Raw genomic sequence first — 24,291 nt, forward strand, 5'->3', positions numbered from 1 at the left:
ATCACATAATAAAAATTATTCGATGAGAAGTGAAAATGGAATGTGCCACAATTTCTTTAAAAAAGTAAAAACAGGAAGAGATTAAAACAAACTGAAAAATAGCATATTAACCCCTTCCCTCCACTGTGCATGCCGCCATAGCTTTGCGCGAATCCTAAGGCACTCACTCCGGCTCCAGTCTTCTTTTCACTCTTGCAGGTGTTGGGGGATGCACACATTATATTGTCATGGTTCCATACAGTGTCGGACTGGGGTGCTTGGGGCCCACCTGTAATATTGACTATGGGAGGCCCACCTTTCACCTGCATACAATTATTACCCTAACCTTGTTCACAAACTTACCTATATATATAATAATAAACTGGGTAGTTTGGTTAATGATGAGATGCTGTTTTTTTCTGTACAGAGTGAATCAAGTGAACTATGCCAAGTACTGCCCATACAATGGGGTTGAGGCCCACCGGGGGATTCCCCGTTACTCATGGGCCAGTCCAAGCCTGGTTCCATACATTGTGCCATCATCTAGTCTGAACCAGAAGGCCAGACGAAGTGTGACAAAATACTGGGGAGCAAGTGGAGGACCAGAAGGGGGCAGTGGTAGCAGGAACAGTAAAAGCGCAGACTGTGTATGATATTTAATTGTTTTCTGATCCCTTCCAGGGCCATATGAAGCCAACAAATTTCTGACCATTTTAGTGAATTTTCACACTAGCCAAATATCTAGAAATGCAGATTTGATACAATCTACAAATTTTTCGAAATTTCTAAGTGAATTTGTTTAGCATCAAGTTGCTCATTTATAGAATCTAAGGCCTGTTTCACACTTACGTTTTCCTTGTCAGTTGGTAGCCGCCAAAAAGGTGGAGAACGGATCCGCGGGCGACGATACACCAACGTGAGCTACCGGACTGTTGGTGCGCTGGGATCTGCCGATATGTGAATTTTAAAGGAACCGCACTTAGAAAAAAAAAATAATCCGGGAGCGGGCAGGCATCTCGCGGGAATTCGGGGAGGATCGGCATCTCGCGGGAATCCGGGGAGGATCGGCATCTCGCGGTAAAAGGAGAGAGAGATATTTTTCCTGCGGCAGGTATTTAGGGTTAAATCTCCAGGAGTAGCAAAAATGCGGATCCGACGTTGCAAAAAACGTTGGATTGTCCGTCCATTGATGTCAGCGGACGCCAAAATTTTGGCGGATCCACAAAATATCGGCTCCAGCGAATGAACATCCGTCAAGATCCGCCGATAGTGCAAGTCTATGGGGGAAAAAACGGATCCGCCAAGAAAAATGGCGGATTCATTTTTTTTCCAAATCGGCAGATCTTGACTGATGCTGACAAACGGATGTGTGCAACAGGCCTAAGGATGTCACCAAGAGAGCGCTCTGGATACAATAGGATGAGATATCAGAATGAGTCCCGTCAGAAATGGAGTCGAGGGTCAGCACTTCAAGAACAGTAGATAGTAAACAGTGCATGAACAATGTTCAAGAAAAACCATTAACAATTCAGGGTCAGAAGCAGAAGGAATGAGGAGTTGGAATAAATCACAATCTGCTAGTAAAGCATGGCCGGCTGAATCACATCTACATGGGAACCAAGATGTCACTGTAGGGCGGAGAATTCTTAATTCTTATCCTATTGTACATGCCAATCTTGGGCTATGAGCCTACAGGTAAATGGACAAACATGGCTCAAGGGTGGCATATACAGTAGGATATGCATCAGAGGGAGGTCACCTTGCCGTGGTTGATGGGAAAGCATGAAATGGCCAATTTATGTGATAAGACCCTTCATTTTTTGTAAGTAAATTTTATTGAATAAGAGCATAATTTAGTTTAATATTTTAATGTATCTTGACCCTTACAGAGTGCTGCTGAGTTTCCCTTTCATATTATGCAGTCATTGCAGCTTGCACCTGTTCACACTTAGGAGGTGCTGGTCAGGTTTTTCTATCTATCATCTACATATATTATCTATCTATCTATCTATATATATATATATATATATCTATCTTCTACATCTATTTTCTATGTATTATCTATCATTTACATCTATTATCTATCTATCTTATCTATTTATCTAGTATCTACCAATTATCCTTCTGTCTATCTATTATCTATCTATATATCTATCTACTATCTATCTATGAGATATCTATCTACCTATCCTATCTATTAGATATCTATCTACCTATCTATTAGATATCTATCTCTGTCCTATCCTTTAGTCTCCATGATCACTGTACTTTTGCAGAGAAGTCTTGTTCCATTCCCCCACCCTGCTGGGAGATTATTTATGACCTAGTTTTCTCTTGTCAGTTCTTTGCTCTTTCTAACACTATCAAGTCTTCGCTATATTTTTTTTCTTGTCATGGAAAGCTGTACTTTTTGGATAATTTCGGGTCAGATGTGAATGACTCTGTCCCTCACTCCATTATTCTGTTCTTTATTGTTAGAGTGGCAAAGTCATTGCGCCTTTCAAGACATTACAGTCTCTGCTTGGGACAGTCTTCATTTTCTTTCGGAAGCTAATCAGACTTTGAGGCTTGCAGCATTCTGCAATTGCATCACTCATTAGAGAGGCTCTTGTAGGCAATTTCCTTACTAAATGAGGATATAGTAGCCATAGCACTGTGGACTAATGGAGGTTGTAATGAAGGCTTGGGCTGCATAACCCAAACTCGTTGCTTTCTGTCACTTTGTATTACCTTTCCTGAATGATTAGAGTATAAATTAGAATAGTCCTATCAACCAATAACTCCATGCCATTACTTTATACATAAGGTGCCACAGTGTGCACAGCAGCAAATTGTGCATAAAACTTGATCGAATGATCAATCAAATGATTAAAATGAATATAATGAAAAGATAATTCTACTTTCTGCACATTACAATAGAGAAACCTAAGTTAATGAAGCTTGGGGCGATGGTGGATCAGGTGACCCTTGTGTTAGCCCAGGCTTCTCAATCCTGCTTCATGGCCATTTTAATATGAAGAACTCTAAATCCCATCATCATCACTCATTTCACAAAGCGGCCACTAAAATTCAGCCGGGGAATTGCGGGAACTCAATGTGACTTTAAGACTTTTTATTTCTCAAGATTAGGTAATTAAGGGAAGACTTCAAGTTCAGAGCCGAGGTCTACGGTGTCCACGGATTAATGTCCTATATTCGCTAATGGGAGCTATGAATACTGTCCTGTTGTATGAAATCTGTCATCTACCGAGATAATTTACTGTGGAGTCTAAGTGTGCTGCTATAATGGAGCAGAATATTACTTAGATTTACAAATCCTTCTACATGGGGTATAATGCCAAACCTAGACATAGGAGCAGTATTATAGTAGTTATACTCTTGTGTAGAGGGGGCACTATTATAGTAGTTGTAATCTTGTACATAGGGGCAGTATTATAGTAGTTATATTCTTGTATATAGGGGCAGTATTATAGTAGTTATATTCTTGTAAATAGGGGGCAATATTATAGTAGTTATATTCTTGTACATAGGGGGCAGTATTATAGTAGTTATACTCTTGTGTATAGGAGGCAATATTATAGTAGTTATATTCTTGTACATAGGGGCAGTATTATAGTAGTTATATTCTTGCATATAGGGGCAGTATTATAGTAGGTATATTCTTGTACATAGAGGTAGTATTATAGTAATATTTTTGTACATAGGAGCAGTATTATAGTAGTCATATTCTTGTACATAGGGGGCAGTATTATAGTAGTCATATTCTTGTACATAGGTGCAGTATTATAGTAGTTATATTCTTGTACATAAGAGCAGTATTACAGCAGTTATATTCTTGTACATAGGCGCTGTATTATAGTAGTTATATTCTTACACATAGGAGCAGTATTATAGTAGCTATATTCTTGTACATAGGGGCAGAATTGTAGTAGTTATATTCTTGTACATAGGAGTAGTATTATAGTAGTTATATTCTCGTACTTACGGACAGTATTATAGTAGTTATATTGTTGTACATAGGGGCAGTATTATAGTAGTTATATTCTTGTACATAGGGGCAATTTTTATTAGAAAACCAAACATAAATACAATTATAATAAAACAAAAATCATCCAGCATTACAAAACACAAACCACTTAGGTAATATATGTACACAGGACTAAATAATCAGATATATTCATAAATAAATTAAAGTGTCCACACTTGGGGATGGAAAAAGAAAGTTAGGAAAAAAAAAAAAAAAAGAATTTATCGTATTTCCTAACTGAATTTTATGTTTCTCCATAACGTTATGTGTTATGATTGAGTCACCAAGGAGGAAAAAACAAAACACAAGCTCAGCCCAGAAAATCAGAGAGGTTGGAAACTAGCGGATTTCAGACCCCTAATCCTATCACACAACTAGCAGTAGCCGTGGAGTGTTCCTACGGTGATCCTAGACACCTCGTCACAGCCGGAGATCTAAATAAGCCTAAAGAGAGAAAAGGGAAAAACTGACTGCCCCAGAGCAGACCCCAAAGCAATAGGCAGCCCCCAACATATAATGACGGTGAAGCAAGATGAAAACACTAACACAGATAGAAAGATAGGTTGAGCAAACGATGGGGCCCAAGCTAACTAAAAAGAACAGGACAGAAAAGCTGCTGTAAGCAATCCGAGAAAACCCTGCTAAAAATATTACCAACACAACTGATAAGCAAAAAGGACCCTAAAGTCACTAGACTTCAAACCCTATATCAGCACTCAGAATATTATGGAAGCAGAGCAAAAGAGAACACTGATCAAGGAAAAAGAATCCAGTACACCCCCGGCCGGGGATGGCTGAACTCAAAAAACAAGGCAAACAAAACCAAAACTATTAAGTTCAATAGCAGAGCAAAAACTTATCTTTGGGCAGCAGGAATCAGACTGGTCTCCAAGAATCCAGCAGAGGAATCACCAGCGACTCAGAAGGGCGTCGGCTGCCTTATATCCAGTCTGAAGTTCCCGTTACCCAGTCACAATCCACCTGATCAGGTGTTTGGTTTCTTTCATCCAAATCAGCCTCACTACCTTCCTTCACCAGAAGAGGAAGATCCTCGGACACAAAAGATGAATGAACAGATGAGCTCACAACAGTTATGTTTCTCGGACTCCTTCCAACTTCCAGTGATTTTATCCACCGGAGTTCTGACATAACCTGATTGGCGGCAGCGGTGTGATCGAACAGCTCATTGTGCAGTGACACTCAGGTTCTCATGTGCCAGTAATAATATTTGATGACACTGATTATAATGTACATCGTCTCTCTGTTGATGTTTCTAACAGTGGAGGAGACACCATAGATTATGTCGGGATACTTTAGGGTCCGCAGTCTGGGGATTTTTAGATTATCTGACACCTCCTCCCAGATCTTCCACCCTCCCCAGCAATCACATATGAAGTGTTCCATAGTCTCCTCCTGCTGAGAACCAAGGGGACAATTCCGATCAGAGACACACAGATGTTTCAGGCTCCCCCTGACAAAGAGTCAACTATGCAGTGAAAGCCAAGTGACATCAAACAGTTTAGGAGGAAGCCGTTTCCCCATTTAGGAACCTAAGGCTTTCCTGCAGGGTGGTGGTGACACAATCTCTCAGGGACAGTGGAGAGTAGAAGAAAGTCACACATACATGAGCATACAGGTCTCTTCTGGTACTGCTCTCAATGTAAGACTTCTCCAGTCCCCACCTCCTAACACACTTCAGACCATAGTCCAGATACTGGGGGAGGTGGTCACCTGTCCATCTCCTCCTCTTGAGACTGCCGCCTCGCACCCAAGATTCTGCAAAAGGCAATATCCAGTACCTGATACTATTTACCCACAGGAGCTACTGTTTGAGTCCATGTTCCCAAAATTCACCTTTAGAAACAAGGAGTCAAAGAAAACCATTGGATTCTCCGCCGTAGGTACGTTATTCCCCTCTTTATTAGGTTCAACCTATTCCCCCACAAGAGCTGGAAGAACAGGCTGAAGAGCCTCACTGAGAAAGATTCTGGCAAAGGGAAAATGACAGAGACATACAAGAAAATGGGGACCAGGTAGGTCTTCAACATTGTGACCCTTTCTCTGTAGGTCAGCCTCCAGTTCTTCCATCGCTGAACCTTTGCATTTCCGGTTTCCAATTTCTCCTCCCAATTTAGCGTGGCATTATCATCCCTCCCAAATGTAACCCCTAGGATCTTAATATGGGTGCAGGCTTTGGAAAACTGCGGCAGATCAAAGCTGGGCTCTATATCTAATGTCCAGAGAGCTTGACTCTTTTCAAGGTTGACCAGAGACCCGGAGGCCTCTGAGTAGCTTCTGATGGACGCAGATAACATCTGCACCTCACGAGGATTGGAGATCACCAGCATCACATCATCCGCATAGGCAACAACATTCAGAGGCGGGCAGTGGGGGACCGGCACCCCCTGAAAATCGCACTCCTGCAGTAACCTCAGAAACAGGTCTAGGGCAAAAACATACAGTAGCGGACTCAGTGGGCAGCCCTGCCTCACCCCCGTCCCAACTCCAAAAGTGTCACCCTGCCAACCATTAATCAGAGGAAAGCTCACCGCCTCTCTGTACAACATCTTCAGCCAATCCTCAAATTGTCCCGGAATACCGTACTTTGACAAAGTGGCCCACAGATAGTCATGATCAACCCTGTCAAAGGCTTTAGCCTGGTCCAGACTAACATAGCTCCCACACCGCAGAGCTTTACATCTCTCAAACGTCTCCCGCATTGAGATGACTGCTCCATGTTCCACCCTTTTACTGTGCCAAACTGAGAGCCTGCCAACAGTGCCGGGGACAAACAGACTAATCTAGAAAATAGGATCTTTGCCAGAATCTTCCTGTCCACATTCAAGAGGGCAATTGGCTTCCAGTTCTTCATGTCGCTTGGCTCTTTACCTTTAGACAGCAGAATTAGCGAGGACACTCTCATGGATGGAGGCATCAGGTGATTTTCTAGACAATTTCTATACACATCCACGAGAATAGAAACCAGGAGGTCTCTGAATTTCTTATAAAATTCTGCCGTTATACCATCTGGACCTGGTGCCTTCTTCAGATATAACTTATCAATAGACTCCTTAACTTCCTCCACCGTTAATTCTGCTGTCAAAGGAGAAAAGTCCAGATCATTAGTATCAGGCACTGGAGTTGCCTCCAAGAATTGAGCCATCTTATCTTTATCCAAAACTTCCCTCTGAAACAAGTCAGCATAGTAAGATCTCAACACCTCCAGGATACCCTCCCGTGAATCCTGCAATACACCCTGGGAGTCAATGAGACCAGTGACCATTTTTTTGGCCACCCTCTCCCTGCAATTCTCAAAGGGATCAGGGGCCCCTAAGGACCCATAATCCCATTCAAGAACCAGGGAGGTATACCTGCTATACTGATACTGCCTTATCTCAGATTTCAGCCGGTCGATCTTCACTTTGTCATCCCCACTCGCCGAATACAGTGACTCCAATTCTTTGCGCAGCTTTAGGTACTGGCTGTACTTATTCCTCCCTTTATTAACGGACAGTCTCTTTAAGAGGGATCTGATATCCTCCTTGACGTCCTCCCACCAGTCGGTCATGTTGTCATAGAAGTCAACCCTGTCTAGATGAAGCTGGATAAGGGAGTGAACACGGCTCTGAACATAAGCATCATCCAGGAGACTGGAATTGAGCTTCCACAACCCTCTACCAATGTCCGGACGGTTAGAGGTCCCCAAAGAGAAGCACAAGGTGAGGTGATCAGAGAAAGGGATGACCTTCTCACCCAGGGTGCTGACAGCCTCAGTAGGACTGACAAAAGCAAAATATATTCTACTGCTCCTGTTGGAACATAAAAACGTGAATTTTGGGTGTCGCCCACCCTGTGTGAAAACGTCACTAAGTCCCGCCTGCATTATGATGTTATGTAGGACCTTACCGTCCCTGGTCACTGCCCTGCCTGAGGAGCTGTCACCTGATGTCAGTATGGCATTAAAATCCCCCGCCATCACCACTGGAAGAGAAGTGAAGAGGTAAGGCTTGACGTCATTAAACAGCTGGATCCTGTCAGTCACTGTCTGTGGCCCATAGATGTTAATAAGCCGGAGTCGCCTCCCATGGATAGTGACTGCCAGGACCAGACATCTTCCCATGACCACCTCCGTTATCCTATGCACAGTCACATCATTGGTGTCAAACAGGACAGCGACCCCGGTGTAAGGCTCCACAGCCAATGACCAGAAAGAAGGACCGGACCGCCATTCCCTCTCAGCCTCTCTCATAAGCTCCAGAGATGTCAGTCGTGTCTCCTGCAGGAAGATGACATCTGTGTCAAGATATTTGAGATGTTCATACACCGCGTGTCTAGTTCTCCTCAGCTTAATGCTATTCACATTACTCGAGGTCACTGTCAATGAGAACCCCGCCATCACAACACAATATAGAAGGAGCAGAGTAACAGCCATTATCATGAGTCAGAGATGTTCTGTCCACCACTGGTGTCCATGTCAGATTCTACCTGAGGGTCTACAGGTAAGGGCTTCCGCTTTGGTGGGGGATGGTCCTCTATGTCCCTGTCACACTCAGCATCAACTTTCCTCAACTTTTCCTCATAATCGTCACCATTGGAGTCAGATAAAACCCCACACTTGTTGGACACTACCATCACTCCTGCAGAATTCTGAACCTTCTTACTAGCACTCTGACCAGTGTCATATTCTGCCTCAGGTTTACGGGACGATGTGTTCTTTTTCTTCCTTTTATTATTATTAATGCTCCAGTCATCAGATACAGACAGTGATGCTGAAGGGGGGGCTATCTGAGGCTGCTGTACCTGGTGGACGACCTCCACGTTCCCCTCTGCACCCTGCTTCTCTGGTGCTGCCTGAGTGGACTCCTGGTGGGCATCTGAGCTGGTCAACATCTCTCCTGACATTAAATCCTCCTCCTCACGTGTCCCTGCCACCACATCCTCATCCTCCTGAGCCTCTGCCCCTGCCATCACAAACTCATCAGGGAAGACTCTGCAGATGTTGTGCCAGGCGTCTGGACAGTCCCTGTGAGGGTGGCCCATCCTACCACAGAGGTTGCACCTGATGTCCCGGCAGTCCGCAGAGACATGGCCGATTGCCCCACACAGACTGCACTTCACCACAGTACAGTAGTTAGCCAGATGACCTTTCCCACCACATTTGAAACACTTTCTGGTTTGCCAGGGATAATAACACCTTCCCTTCTCACTCCCAATGAAGAAGGAGTTGGGTAAGTGGGCAGTGATGTTATCACATTGCCGCAATTTTACCAAGACCCGCCACCCCATTGTCCAGATACCATCCTCATCTCTGACCTTGGTTAGTCCAGAGACGAGGTCACAGTGTCTCCGGAGCCACACCTCGATGTCCTGTGGAGGAACGGCCTCATTCCAGAACGTGATGTTTACTGTGACTGTGTCCGGCCTGGAGATAGGAACCAACACAAACTTATTCCAGCCCTCAACATCTCTGAACTTGGGGTAATTATCCCAGAATCTATCCAGGTCAGACATGAGCTTGAAGCTGACCTCGTAGCCCTGCCTGTCCTGAAGATTAGACACTGCCAGTATTTCATTTGCCACAAACCCGATCTGGTCACAGAGCAGCTCTCTCACCACATACCTGCATTGTGGCAGATCCTCCTTGGCACCTATGTATTTAAATCGCACCACATTAATGCGTTTGAATGTCTGGCCGGTATACCTGGCGCTGGAAGTGAAGGATGGGGTGCCGCGGCTCCAGGCATTCCTGGGGGGCACCTGCCAGGTCACACTGGGCCGACTGATAGGGAGAGGGCCTGCAGCAGGGGGGTCTGTTACACCTTGTGGACTAGATGGCAAAGGGGGATAATCACACATATCATTCACATTATCATGAGCAGCATTCTCATCAGGCAGTGCGATGTCCATTACAGAAAGTGAAACCCCTCCAACCCCCGACCCCATGGGCACAGCATCCCCAGCCACAGTCTGTGCTTCAGCCTCAGCCTCATCAGCACAAACAGTCTCACAAATACTGTCCTGCTCCTGTGTGGGGCACTCTGGGACCTGTGGTGCCTCTGCTGGAGTCTGAAGTGTGTGCTCTTGTTCACACCCGGCTGCCTCAGCCTCATCAGCACAAACAGTCTCACATACACTGTCCTTCTCCTGTGTGGGGCATTCTGGGACCTGTGGTGCCTCAGATTGAGTCTGAGGTGCATGCTCCTGTTCACACTGAGCTGCCTGCTGCTGCAGCTGTTTTCCCTCTTGGAAGCAGAAGCTGGCAGCCTGTAACACTGGCCGTGTCCGCTGCTGGGGGTCCCGTCCTGAACATCAGGGGTCCTGGCCCCTACAGCACAGTCCTGCTTATAGGAGGCGAACCGCTCGCGGTTCCTGTTGGTCTCTGCCAGGGGCCCAGGGCCGGACTGGGACAAAAAAGCAGCCCTGCCACACAAACCCCACCAGCCCACAAACTATAACACTCCTCACCCCGATCAGTGTATTTTTGCTATACTTTGTTGTCCCCTCATCACTCTCTTTAAGGAGTTATTTGAAGAGCCACATGTGAATGGCACCACAGTGCGTATAATAGACCACAGCTCCATTTACATGGTGCTCTTCAAAGCTACGTTTCCCAGGATCATGGGGGTCCCAGCGGTCAGATCCACAACAAACAGAAAGTCATCCCCTATCCCCACAATGCTCCATACAGTATTATGGGCCCCATATATTACTGCATACAGTATAATGGACACCATATATTACTTCATACAGTGTAATGGGCCCCTTATAATTCTTCTCACCATACCCCGCTACTCAGTCTCCTCAGTGTATTCTGATCCTCTGCACTGCTTGGCACAGAGACATCATTACTTTACGTATATAATTGTCCACTTGGACTGATAGTAATAGTGATTTGTTTGTACCCTGTTGTCTGGGGCTGGCCCACTTTATGGGGGTGCTCAGGGCATATTATATACCAGTAAAAAGTATGAGAGGCTCAAAGTGACCAGTGCCACCTAGTTTCCTACCCCCCTTATTCTATTGGTACTGTGGGCACGCTGACTGGTACTGAGGAAAAGAAAGAATAGAGAGAGAGAAAGAAAGAAGGGAAAGAAAAAACGGAGAAAGAAAGAAAAGAAATAAGAAAGAACAGAGAGAAAGAAAAAAAGAAAGATTAGAGAGATAAAAAAACAGATAGAAAGAAAGATTCTATAAAGATACTAAAGCAGCCCGGCTCCCACTGTAGAGCCCACCTGAGCCTCCCGATGCAGGACATATCATGATCTGCTCACATGGCCGGCATCCCTGAGTTCAAGGTGATCCTGCTGTCCGCACTGTTGGAGGAGGACACGGTGATGGATCTGAAGCATTCCCTAAAGTGCCTCCATGGTTCCTTCACAATCTCCTCCCAAAACGACGTCATTTCCGGTCAGCTTCTAGCCCGTCACTTCCGGCGGAACATCACATGCGAATTTTAAAGTGCTCCTCGGGGCTCCGCAGTGTACTCCTGTGTCCGCACGAAAAGTAAGCTCCCAGCCGGGGCAGTATCTCTCTCAAAATCGGGACTGTCCCGCTGGGAGGTATGAATGCTCCCCACCATACACCTTGTACACGTATGGCACCGCATACAACATACACACACGGTTCCGCTTTTTATGCCTTGTACACATGGCTCCGCTCTGTACACCTTGCACACACACGGCTCAACTCAGTACACACACGGCTCCACTCCGTAAACCTCGTACACATGCGGCTCTGCTCCGTACACCTTGTACACACGTGGCCACGCTCTGAAAACCTTGTACACAAATGGCTCCACTCCATAAACCTTGTACACATGCGGTTCCGCTCCATACACCTTGCACATACGCAGCTCCGCTCCATACACACACGTGCGGCTCCGCTCCATACACCTCGTACACATGCGGCTCCGCTCCGTACACCTCACACACTCGCGGCTCTGCTCCGTACACCTCATACACACACACACACACACACACGGCTCCGCTCCGTACACCTCGTACACACACACACGGCTCCGCTCCGTACACCTCGCACACACATGGCTCTGCTACATCCACCCTGTAAACCCTCCCTGACCCCACACATAAACTTCACCTCATCCAGGACGATGAGAACCAGCACAGACAGCAGAGTCCTGCATAAACCAAGGGTTGATACTGGGTACTGGGGGAACATTATACTGTGTATGGGGGGGATGGCGGTACTGGGGGAACATTATACTGTGTGGGGGATGGCAGTACTGTGGGAATATTATACTGTGTGGGGGATGGTGGTACTGGGGGAACATTATACTGTGTGTGGGGGTGACGGTAGTAGGGAACATTATACTGCGTGTGGGGGATGGCGGTACTGGGGGAACATTATACTGTATGTGGGGGGATGGTGATACTGTGGGAACATTATACTGTGTGTGGGGACAGGAAAGGGACATTGTAATATGTGTTTCGTTACTTCCTGTTTTCCATACTTGGGTCACATGTATCTACCAGAGGAAAAGGAACAAAATGCTATGATTCTTAGAAAGTGACAACAAAAAAGCACCAAGATAGTCTCAGCTCTGAAAAGGTTACTGCCCCCTGTGCCCAGTAATGGGGAATCTCCAGCATCTACCTCCACCTGCAGAGCCACACTCCACATAGAAAATAATGGGGCCTCCAGCACCGACCTCCACCCGCAGAGCCACACTCCACATAGAGAATAATGGGGCCTCCAGCACCGACCTCCACCCGCAGAGCCGCACTCTACATACAGAATAATGGAGTCTCCGGCACCGACCACCACCTGCAGAGCCACACTCCACATAGAAAATAATGGAGCCTCCAGCACCGACCTCCACCCGCAGAGCCACACTCCACATAGAGAATAATGGAGCCTCCAGCACCGACCTCCACCCGCAGAGCCGCACTCTACATACAGAATAATGGAGCCTCCGGCACCGACCTCCACCCGCAGAGCCGCACTCCACATAGAGAATAATGGAGCCTCCAGCACCGACCTCCACCCGCAGAGCCGCACTCCACATAGAGAATAATGGAGCCTCCAGCACCGACCTCCACCCGCAGAGCCGCACACCACATAGAGAATAATGGAGCCTCCAGCACCGACCTCCACCCGCAGAGCCACAATCCACATAGAGAATAATGGGGCCTCCAGCACCGACCTCCACCCGCACTCCACATAGAGAATAATGGAGCCTCCAGCACCGACCTCCACCCGCAGAGACGCACTCCACATAGAGAATAATGGAGCCTCCAGCACCGACCTCCACCCGCAGAGCCGCACACCACATAGAGAATAATGGAGCCTCCAGCACCGACCTCCACCCGCAGAGCCGCACACCACATAGAGAATAATGGAGCCTCCAGCACCGACCTCCACCCACAGAGCCGCACTCCACATAGAGAATAATGGAGCCTCCAGCACCGACCTCCACCCGCAGAGCCACAATCCACATAGAGAATAATGGGGCCTCCAGCACAGACCTCCACCCGCAGAGCCGCACTCCACATAGAGAATAATGGGGCCTCCAGCACCGACCTCCACCCGCAGAGCCACACTCCACATCGAGAATAATGGAGCCTCCAGCACCGACCTCCGCCCGCAGAGCCGCACTCCACATAGAGAATAATGGAGCCTCCAGCACCGACCTCCACCCGCAGAGCCGCACTCCACATAGAGAATAATGGAGCCTCCAGCACCGACCTCCACCCGCAGAGCCACACTCCACATAGAGAATAATGGGGCCTCCAGCACCGACCTCCACCCGCAGAACCGCACTCCACATAGAGAATAATGGAGCCTCCAGCACCGACCTCCACCCGCAGAGCCACACTCCACATAGAGAATAATGGAGCCTCCAGCACCGACCTCCACCCGCAGAGCCGCACTCCACATAGAGAATAATGGAGCCTCCAGCACTGACCTCCACCCGCAGAGCCACACTCCACATAGAGAATAATGGAGCCTCCAGCACTGACCTCCACCCGCAGAGCCACAATCCACATAGAGAATAATGGGGCCTCCAGCACCGACCTCCACCCGCAGAGCCGCACTCCACATAGAGAATAATGGAGCCTCCAGCACCAACCTCCACCAGCAGAGCCGCACTCCACATAGAGAATAATGGAGCCTCCAGCACCGACCTCCACCCGCAGAGCCGCACTCCACATAGAGAATAATGGAGCCTCCAGCACTGACCTCCACCCGCAGAGCCACACTCCACATAGAGAATAATGGAGCCTCCAGCACCGACCTCCACCCACAGAGCCGCACTCCACATAGAGAATAATGGAGCCTCCAGCACCGACCTCCACCCACAGAGCCGCACTCCACATAGAGAATAATGGGGCCTTCAGCACCGACCTCCACCCGCAGAGCCGCACTCCACATAGAGAATAATGGAGCCTCCAGCACCGACCTCCACCCGCAGAGCCGCACTCCACATAGAGAATAATGGAGCCTCCAGCACTGACCTCCACCCGCAGAGCCACACTCCACATAGAGAATAATGGAGCCTCCAGCACCGACCTCCACCCGCAGAGCCACAATCCACATAGAGAATAATGGGGCCTCCAGCACAGACCTCCACCCGCAGAGCCACAATCCACATACATGGCTGCTCTCAGTGCTCTGTGCTGTGCGCACAGGACCTGTGATGAGGTCACAGGATGTGAGGAGACAGGGGTCACATGATCGGGGGCCCTGACACCTTCCCTCCTGTGATCTCATCACTTACAAGCCTTTGCACGCTACCGCAGCACCAGCGTTCAGGCTAAATTGTAGGTGCTGCTGGTAGCAGAGCACATAATGCCGCCCCCACGGACACTCACTGTCAGGTGGGGAGAAGATGGAGTGCGAAGCAGCAGGAATACTTCCGCGGGGCTTTCGAGGACAAGCTGCTGGTGAGAGGTGAGCCGAGCGCACGATCCTTTCTCCATGTCGCAGCTTTGTGTGGTAACTGCTGGTTCCCCCCAACCAGCAGTCTCCGGCTCCGCCCTCAAGAACGTCCGACGACGTGCAGCGGCACATTCTTAACCCCCCTAGGGTGCCGCAGCGCTGCCTGCCGCCTTGCCAGCAAATTTAAAGGGCCGGCAGCAGGAAAAAAGAGGCGGACCCGCCGCCGCATTATCTGGCAAGCGGCACATAAGTGCAAGAAAATGGCGGCCCAGTGGGAAAATGCCCAGTTGGGTAAGTGGCCAATCCGGGCCTGCAGTCATTTATAACCTATGCTCAGGACCCGGGCATATGTTCAGGGATTGCCTTCATGCAGAACATAATAAATATAATGGCCAGACCTACTTGGAAATTATAAGTGGTTAAAACTAAAAGAGAAAGAGCGCAATAGGGTCTTACCCAGGTAAAAGAGATATAGTTCAAGCTGTTATACTCACCAAAGGCAGGAGAGTTAGAGGCATAAAGCAATAGAGGTCAAAGCTGCTGCACATCCAAATGGCCACGCCGTGACCATAAATCATCAGATATCAAAGAAATAATTATCCGAAAATTATTTCTTTGATATCTACTTGGAAATTATGAAAGCAGATGTCACCAGAGGTGCAGATGTTATCCAAGAAATCGGCACTGATGATGTTAGAAGTCATAGTAACAGTGAACCTGCTCCAGAGTCTGATATATTACTAATGGATGCGGCACTACCAGGACCACCAGCCACTAAAGAAACACCTAAAGTGCCATCATTCAATGAAGAAGCGCCTAAAAAGTACCACCAGCCACTGAAGAATCATATAAAGTAGACATAGCCGCTAAGGAAAGATGTAAAACATCATTATTGGCCCCTAAAGTAAGATCTAAGCAATGGTCAGCCACTAAAGTAGGGCCTAAAATACCAGACATTAAAAAGAGACCTAAGATGTCCAGAAAACCTGTCGCCAAACCATCCCAGCAGCAGCCCAGTACATCTGTAGAAGCTGTTAATCTGTCTGCAATGTCCAGTGTGGATGTAGAAGGTTTTGTGACTGTAAAAAGAAAAAAAAAACCTTTGTGGATGCCTTCAGAGAAGTAATAGCAGCACAGAAATCCTCTGAGCCTTCAGTGCTGGAGATAAGTCTTGGACGCTACAATGTACTGGGAGAAGACAAAGAATAAGAGGCACAAATGGAGCAACGTCCTTCATACACCAGCGAAAATGTCTCTGATGTGGTGGATCCTGACCCTCCCATGTCCACAAAGAGATGGGGCACTGCAGGTGACAGCAGTGGAATGAGGAAGAAAACCAGAAAGTCTAACTAATCAGGATGCGGCTGAGAATAAGCTTCATTAATGTAAACAATCTGAAGGGCAATGCCTATGTAAATGCAGCTAAGAGAGACTGGAGACTTGGTCCATCACTCTGGTCCTTTGGGCTGGAGAGAAATGATGGTGTGGGGATTCTTTGCAATGCCATGCATGTCAGGGTGGACGAGTCCTGGAGATCTGTCTGGGCCGCTGTCTGATGCTGGACTTTACACTGGACTCCATCCATTAGAGAGAGATAAACATTTATGTTCTGTAGACCAGGAAAGAGAGGAGGGAACTGTTGGGATTTGTCAACGTTTTCTAATGTTATTGTGTATGTGATGAAACAGCGCAATATTTATTTTCTTTATTTATTATTTTGTGATTTTAATGAAAATATTCTGTAATATATGGTTGTGAGTAGAGTTGAGCGACTTTTGCTTTTTTAGGGTCGAGTTTCGTTTCATGAAACCCGACTTTTCCAAAAGTCGGGTCGAGCAAAATCGGCCGACTATAGGGAAAAGTCGGGGGTCCGACCGAAACACGAAACCCAATGTAAGTCAATGGGGAATAAAAGTCGGCAGTGAGAGGAGGACAGAAAACACACCTACAGTGCCCATTTGAATGCCAAAAGCATCAATTCTTCTTACTTAAGCTTGTCAACCTTAATTAACTTCATAATACAAGTTACGCACTGAAAAATGGGGGTTATTTGGCTAAAGTTGTCGGGGGGTAGGGCTGGCTCCAGGTTTTCATGTGCCCTGGGCAAAATAGCGCCCCTTTAACACATACCACAACTCATGATGCTCCGATATGGCAGAGAAATAGCTTTATAGTACAATGAAAAATACTTCACTTTTTACATCTCATGACGAGGCCCATCTATTTCTCCATACAGAATCATTGGTCCCATATAATGTTTGAAACAGTATATGATGAGCTCCACATAATGCTACAGTATATGTTGGTCCCCATGGATGAAGCTCCACTGTCTTATGGGCCCAAATAATGCTCCAAACATAATGGGCCCCATTTCTAATGCTCTAGTGTATAATGGGCCCTGTAAATGCTGCTCCAGTGTCTGATGTCCACCTTTGGAATGTTCCAGTGTATGGTGGGCCCTATCTATCATTCTCCAGAGTATAGTGCTCCCCAAAAATTGCTGTCCCAACATTGAAAACAATGAAATAAGTCTCCTCGCTAGGGAATCCCTGTACTAGTCTGGACTCCTTGTCGTCCCCATCTTCCATCTCACTGCACAGTATTTCAACCTTGCAAGTGCTATGATCCTGAGCAAGCAGGGGGGGCCCACTCGTTGGCGACGGCACTGGCACAGGGCCCCTGATAGTACGGTGGTGTGTCTGACGGCGGGTGGGCCGAACCTGCACTTTCATCTGCAGCTTCCTCTTTGTCACAGTGTAAGATGGAACTGTATATGGGAAGGGTAACCTGAGTTTCATCAGGGTCAGATTCAGGCCGTGTAGCGTGCGAGTGGAATGAAGTGGTCTGGGTCAATGTACCAGCAGATTCATCGAGCAGTGGCTGGGCATCAGTGCACTTGTGTCGCCCCCAGGAGTACGATCACCACAGTGGCATAACCTTCCTCCTAGGGAGTGTGATGTCATGCTTGGGAGCAACGAAGGATCTCTCTAGCAGGTTAACTGATTGGGCGGCATTATTCCTACGAGTCACGACCCTCCAAACAGCGTTCATGAAGGCAAAGTGTTTGTTTTACGTGGGCAGTATGGTTGCAAAGCTGAACCTTAAAGGAATGTCCAGAAGGGCACCACCAGGAGTGGAGCCTACGGCGTAATTTGACTCAACATGGGCAACCTCAACCATCCAGCAACAAAAAAGATGCACACATTGCAAGCTTAATTCCGTTAACGAATGAGACTCCGTCATGACTGCGGTCCGAGTCCGGCTTACTAGAGGGACATGCGAGGCTCTGGCACGTGAGATTGGCCAATAACTAGTGTGTCATGCCCTTACATGTCCGTGGCTGCATGTGCGCTACACTGAAAAGGCCAGCGTTTGTCGCTTACAGGTGCAGATAACCCGCTGAACAACATTAGTGATGGGGATCTGGAATTACAATTATTACCCGCGAACGATGATTTCCCAGTAAGTGCAGGTCAACCGCAGTTCCGGAATTAGGCCTAACCGTCATTCCTGAAAAAATGAAAAACTTACGTGTGCAAACCACAGGTGCTGTAGCTTGCTTAACAGCTCGCCAGCCGTTCTCAGGCCCAGTATGGATTACACGTGATTGCACAAAGGTGAGAAAGGGTACCGTATCCCCAGATAACATGTATGGATAGCATAGTGTACACATTCAAAATATATGTCTATAGATCAGGAGGCAGGCTCAGATGGTGTCAGGCCCAGTATGGATTACACGTGATTGCACAAAGGTGAGAAAGGGTACCGTATCCCCGGATAACATGTATGGATAGCATAGTGTACACATTCAAAATATATGTCTATAGATCAGGAGGCAGGCTCAAACGGTGTCAGGCCCAGTATGGATTACACGTGATTGCACAAAGGTGAGAAAGGGTACCGTATCCCCGGATAACATGTATGGATAGCATAGTGTACACATTCAAAATATATGTCTATAGATCAGGAAGCAGGCTCAGACGGTGTCAGGCCCAGTATGGATTTGATGGCCCAGACTACACAGAGGAGGAGCAGGGAGAAGTAAAGATTGCAAATGCTGGGGCCCTGCCCAAGCAAGGGAGGCGCACTCGTGGGCGTCGGTACTGGCAATGGGCCCCTCATAGTACGGCGGTGTCTCTGACGGTGGGTGTGCACCACCACCGTCAGAGACACTTGATTGCACTATGATGGACCCTGTACCAGTGCCCGCGCCCAAGAGTCGGCCTACCCACCTGTCCAGGGCAACGGCACTCGCATGGTTTCGTGCGCTAGGTGGTGACCCCGGCCATGGGGGGGGAGGCAGCACAGTTAGGGAGTTTTAGAAAGTGGCATATGTTGATGTTGGACATTCAGCTGATGCAAAAGGCAAAATTTTTCAAGTCCCAGGAAGAGGAGGACCAAAGCAAGCCATTTTTCTGTCACCCTATGTGTCATCAGGGGAAGGTGGGACAAAATCCTTGGAAGTTGGAAACCCATGCATGGTTCATTTTAATGAAGGTTAGATCATCCACATTTTGGGTTGACAGACGGGTCCTTTTTTCTATCAGGATTGATCCAGCTGCACTGAAGACTCTTTCCGATAGCACACTTGCAGCTGGGCAAGCGAGCTCCTGTAAGGCATATTGTGCCAATTCAGTCCAGGTGTCCAGTTTAGCGACCCAATAGTCAAAGGGGAATGACCTGTGCGGGAGAACATCGATATGGGAGGAAAAGTAGTTTGTAACCATAGCTGACAACTGCTGTCTCCTGTCACTTTCCATCGATGCAGTATTACCAGTTGTGTGAGCGGTACTTGAAAAATCAGTCCACAACATTGTCATGAAACCCCTGTCTCCAACGCCACTTCTGCTGTGTGCACCATGAACACCTCTGCCAAGCTGCCCCCGGCCCATACGGCTCGTGTGAGAACCATCACCGCTGCTGTGTGCTGGGAATGCCTCAACCAACCGGTTTACCAGAGTTGCTTGTTTATTAGCCAATATTAGGTCAAGGTTCTCGTGTGGCATGATGTTTTGTAATATGCCTTTATAGCGTGGATCCAGGATGCTGGCCAACCAGTAGTCGTCATCGTTCATCATTTTGGCAATGCGGGGGTCCCTTTTTAGGATCTGCAAGGCATAATCTGACATGTGGGCCAATGTTCCTTTTGTCAATGATGCACTGCGAGTGCTGGTTGGAGGAGCACTTTCTGGCAAATCCACATCCCTCCAGTCACGCACAAACCCTGTACCAGACCTTGCCACGCCAACATTTTCACTTGCCCCACGAGATGCATCCTCCTCCCCTAAGTAATCATCCCCATCATCATCCTCCTCCTCCTCCTCTTCTTCCTCCACCTCGTCCAGGAGAGGTCCCTGAGCAGACAATGGCTGAATGTCAGTTTGCATGCTGCAGACGCATAAGTGGGATGCTCATGCTTAGGATGGCATCGTCTGCGCTTACCAGCCGTGTGCATTCCTCAAAACACTGAAGGACTTTACAGAGGTCTTTCAGCTTCGACCACTGCACACCTGTCAACTCCATGTCTGCTCTCAAAGTGCCTGGCCGTGTATCCTCCCACAAATGCATTATGGCCTGCCTCTGTTCTCACAGCCGCTCCACCATGTGCAGGGTGGAGTTCCACCTTGTTGCAATGTCGATAATGAGGCGGTGGTTGGGAAGGTGGAGCAATCGCTGCAGCTTCTGCATACGAATGGAGTGTACAGGCGACCGGTGGATGTGCGCGCACAGTCTTCGCACCTTCTGGAGCAGGGCTGTTAACTCCAGATAATTGTTGAGGAAGCACTGCACCACCAGGTTCAAGGTGTGAGTCAAGCAAGGTATGTGGCTGAGTTTTGAAAGGGCTATGGCTGCCACAAAATTACCGCCGTTATCACTAACTACCTTGCCTGCCTCAAGATGTATACTGCCCAGCAATGACTCAGTTTGTCGCTGAAAGTACTCGGCCAGCACCTCCGCGGTGTGTCTGTCGCCCAAACACATCATCTGCAACACAGCCTGCTGACGCTTTCTACTAGCTGCTCGATAGGGGGACACCTCATGTGCAACAGTGGCAGCTGCAGATGGAGTGCTCGTACGACTGCGTTCTGTGGATGAGCTTTCGCTTCTGAAGGAGGAGGAGGAGGGTCGAACGCCTACAGCCAACTGTTTCCTATACCGTGGGCTAGGCAGCACTGTCCCACCACCACTGTCCCCTGTGGACCCTGCATCCACCACATTAACCCAGTGCGCAGTGATGGACACGTAACGGCCCTGGCCATGCCGACTGGACCATGCATCTGTTGTGAGGTGCACATTTCCACTCACTGACTGCTTGAGTGCATGGACAATGCAGTCTTTCACATGATGGTGGAGGGCTGGGATGGCTTTGCGATTGAAGAAGTGGCGACTGGGTAGGTCATAGCGTGGTACTGCATAGGCCATGAGTTCGCAGAAAGCTGCGCTTTCCACCAACCGATAGGGCATCATCTCTAACGAGATTAGTTTGGCAGTGTACGCGGATGAGAGACTGAGTACTTTCTTGACCTACTCATAGTCTCTGGGAGGGTGAGCTGGACTTGAGAGCTGCATATGGTGGAACTAGCGGTGGACAGGGCGGACTGAGAGAGGGTTGATGATGGTGATGGAGTTGGTGTTCTTTCTGATGGCCTAGATTCAGTCTTTCATTGATATAACAGTGGGATTCCCTGACTGCTTTGGCCTTGCAACGACACCTCAACATTTGCTGCTGTGCTAACCGGTGGGCTTACAGGGGAAACAATGTAGCGTTGCTGACTACCTTCTTTGTGATCAGTTGCACATGTGGTACTTGAGGTTTGGTGTTGTGTCCACGCTTGCAAGTGCATGCTGGTTAAATGTCTAAGCATGCAACTGGTATTCAAATTTTTCAGATTTTTCCCTCGGCTAAATGTCTTTGCGCACTTCTTACGGATAACCTTGGCCTGATCATGAGGATTTTGTTTAAAAAACTGCCACACTGCACTCTTCCTACTTTGGAAGACATTTTGCGGCCTAGCATGCTGTGCTATTTTGACCGTCTGGACAAGCTGTCCAGCAACTCTTTTGATTTTTGGAACCTGTCTTTGGAGTGCTCCGGGCCTGCCAGATAACAGCTGTTGCGATATCAATGTCTGCTGTGGATGCTCCTCCTCCTCATCTGAGCTATTGGAAGCAGCACCCTCTTCCCCCAATGGATGCCAACCTGGGTCAACAACTGGGTCATCTATCACCTCCTCTTCAATGTCATGTGCACCTTCCTCTGTGTCAACGTATATGGTGGTATAGTATGCGGGAAGGGGCACCTGAGTCTCATTAGGGTCAGAATCTGGCTCATTACACTGCGAGGACAATGTAGTGCTCTGAGTGAATGTACCAGCAGAATCATCTATCAGTGGCTGTGCATCAGTGCACTCCATGTCAGATTCATCTTGGCCTGTGTAATTCACCATTTCACTTGATAACCCAGGCATGGTATGTGAAAACAGCTCCATGGAGTAATCAGTTGTATGGCCTGCGTCATCCTTCAATCTTGGTTGGGGTGAAGGACACAAGGAAAGGTGTGGTTCATGAACATGACCCTCCAATGACGACTCAGTGCTTTTATTTTTTACAACTTCAGAAGAGGAGGCGATAGAGCTGGAGGCTGAGTCAGCAATGTAAGACAAAACTTTTTCCTGATGCTCTGGCTTTAAAAGCGGTTTGCCAACTCCTAGAAAACTAAGCCTTCGAGGCCTTGTGGAGCCAGATGATGACGCAGGCTCAACACCTCCTGCATTCGGTCCTATTTTGCTTTTGCCACTACCATCAGATCCACCACCAACACCATCATTACCAGCTGGCAACCCCCGCCCAATTCCTCGGCCTCTTCCACCAGCCTTCCTCATTTTTGGTAAAAATGTACACAAAATCCCCCAAACTATATAGTAGTGTAAAACAAGGTACAAGGTGTATATAGGACAGGGGAGACGTCGAATTTCTGAACACACTTGTGGACACTGTTGGATTGTGTGAGGCCCAGTTAATATCACACCGCTATGTCACAGGCTCAATGTCGCAGGTGTGGAAAATGTCACTATAGGACAGGGGAGATGTAGAATTTCTGAACACACTTGTGGACACTGTTGTGTGAGGCCCAGTTAATCTCACACCGCTATGTCATAGGCTCAATGTCGCAGGTGTGAAAAATGTCACTATAGGACAGGGGAGATGTAGAATTTCTGAACACACTTGTGGACACTGTTGTGTGAGGCCCAGTTAATATCACAACGCTATGTCACAGGCTCAATGTCGTAGGTGTGAAAAATGTCACTATAGGACAGGGGAGATGTAGAATTTCTGAACACACTTGTGGACACTGTTGGATTGTGTGAGGCCCAGTTAATATCACACCGCTATGTCACAGGCTCAATGTTGCAGGTGTGAAAAATGTCACTATAGGACAGGGGAGATGTAGAATTTCTGAACACACTTGTGGACACTGTTGTGTGAGGCCCAGTTAATATCACACCGCTATGTCACAGGCTCAATGTCGCAGGTGTGAAAAATGTCACTAAAGGACAGGGGAGATGTAGAATTTCAGAACACACTTGTGGACACTGTTGTGTGAGGCCCAGTTAATATCACACCGCTATGTCACAGGCTCAATGTCGCAGGTGTGAAAAATGTCACTATAGGACAGGGGAGATGTAGAATTTCTGAACACACTTGTGGACACTGTTGTGTGAGGCCCAGTTAATATTACACCGCTATGTCACAGGCTCAATGTCGTAGGTGTGAAAAATGTCACTATAGGACAGGGGAGATGTAGAATTTCTGAACACACTTGTGGACACTGTTGGATTGTGTGAAGCCCAGTGAATATCACACTGCTATGTCACAGGCTCAATGTCGCAGGTGTGAAAAATGTCACTACAGGACAGGGGAGATGTAGAATTTCTGAACACACTTGTGGACACTGTTGGATTGTGTGAGGCCCAGTGAATATCACACCGCTATGTCACAGGCAGAAATTGTCTAGTGTATGACAAACTACAAGGTGTATATAGAATTGGGCAGAATAGGAATCTCCCTAGAGTGTAGGTCTGTAAGAACGGAACATGTCCTTGACTTATTCTTACAGAGTGAGACACAGATAGCTTCGCTGTGGCCGTGATAACAGCCGTTACACGGTACTGAGAGAGGAGCGTGCACATACACCGCTGTCCGGTGTCCGTAAAATTGTCAAGTTCCGTGTTTTTTAAGTATACGGACTGACACACACTGTCTCTCTATAGTTTTGAATGTGATCAAACAGCAAATATACTTAACTGTTTGAAAAGCAGACAAAACTAGAAGGTGGAGGTCTGTAAGAACGGAACATGTCCTCGACTTATTCTTACAGAGTCACA

The 24,291-nt window shown here is 47.7% G+C and overlaps 1 long non-coding RNA gene across 1 annotated transcript in view; it reads right to left on the reverse strand.

The window, feature by feature from the left end:
* Window positions 1-15,037, reverse strand: part of LOC141101103 (uncharacterized) — a 57,048-nt gene extending 42,011 nt beyond the window's left edge. Inside the window, exon 1 of the long non-coding RNA XR_012234890.1 lies at window positions 14,839-15,037. This is a non-coding gene — a long non-coding RNA (uncharacterized lncRNA). The remainder of the gene's footprint in view (window positions 1-14,838) is intronic.
* Between the last annotated feature and the right edge of the window lie 9,254 nt (window positions 15,038-24,291).

Source organism: Dendrobates tinctorius, unplaced genomic scaffold (assembly GCF_039654945.1).
Source record: "Dendrobates tinctorius isolate UK_male_01 unplaced genomic scaffold, ASM3965494v1 ptg000114l, whole genome shotgun sequence".
NCBI lineage: Eukaryota > Metazoa > Chordata > Amphibia > Anura > Dendrobatidae > Dendrobates > Dendrobates tinctorius.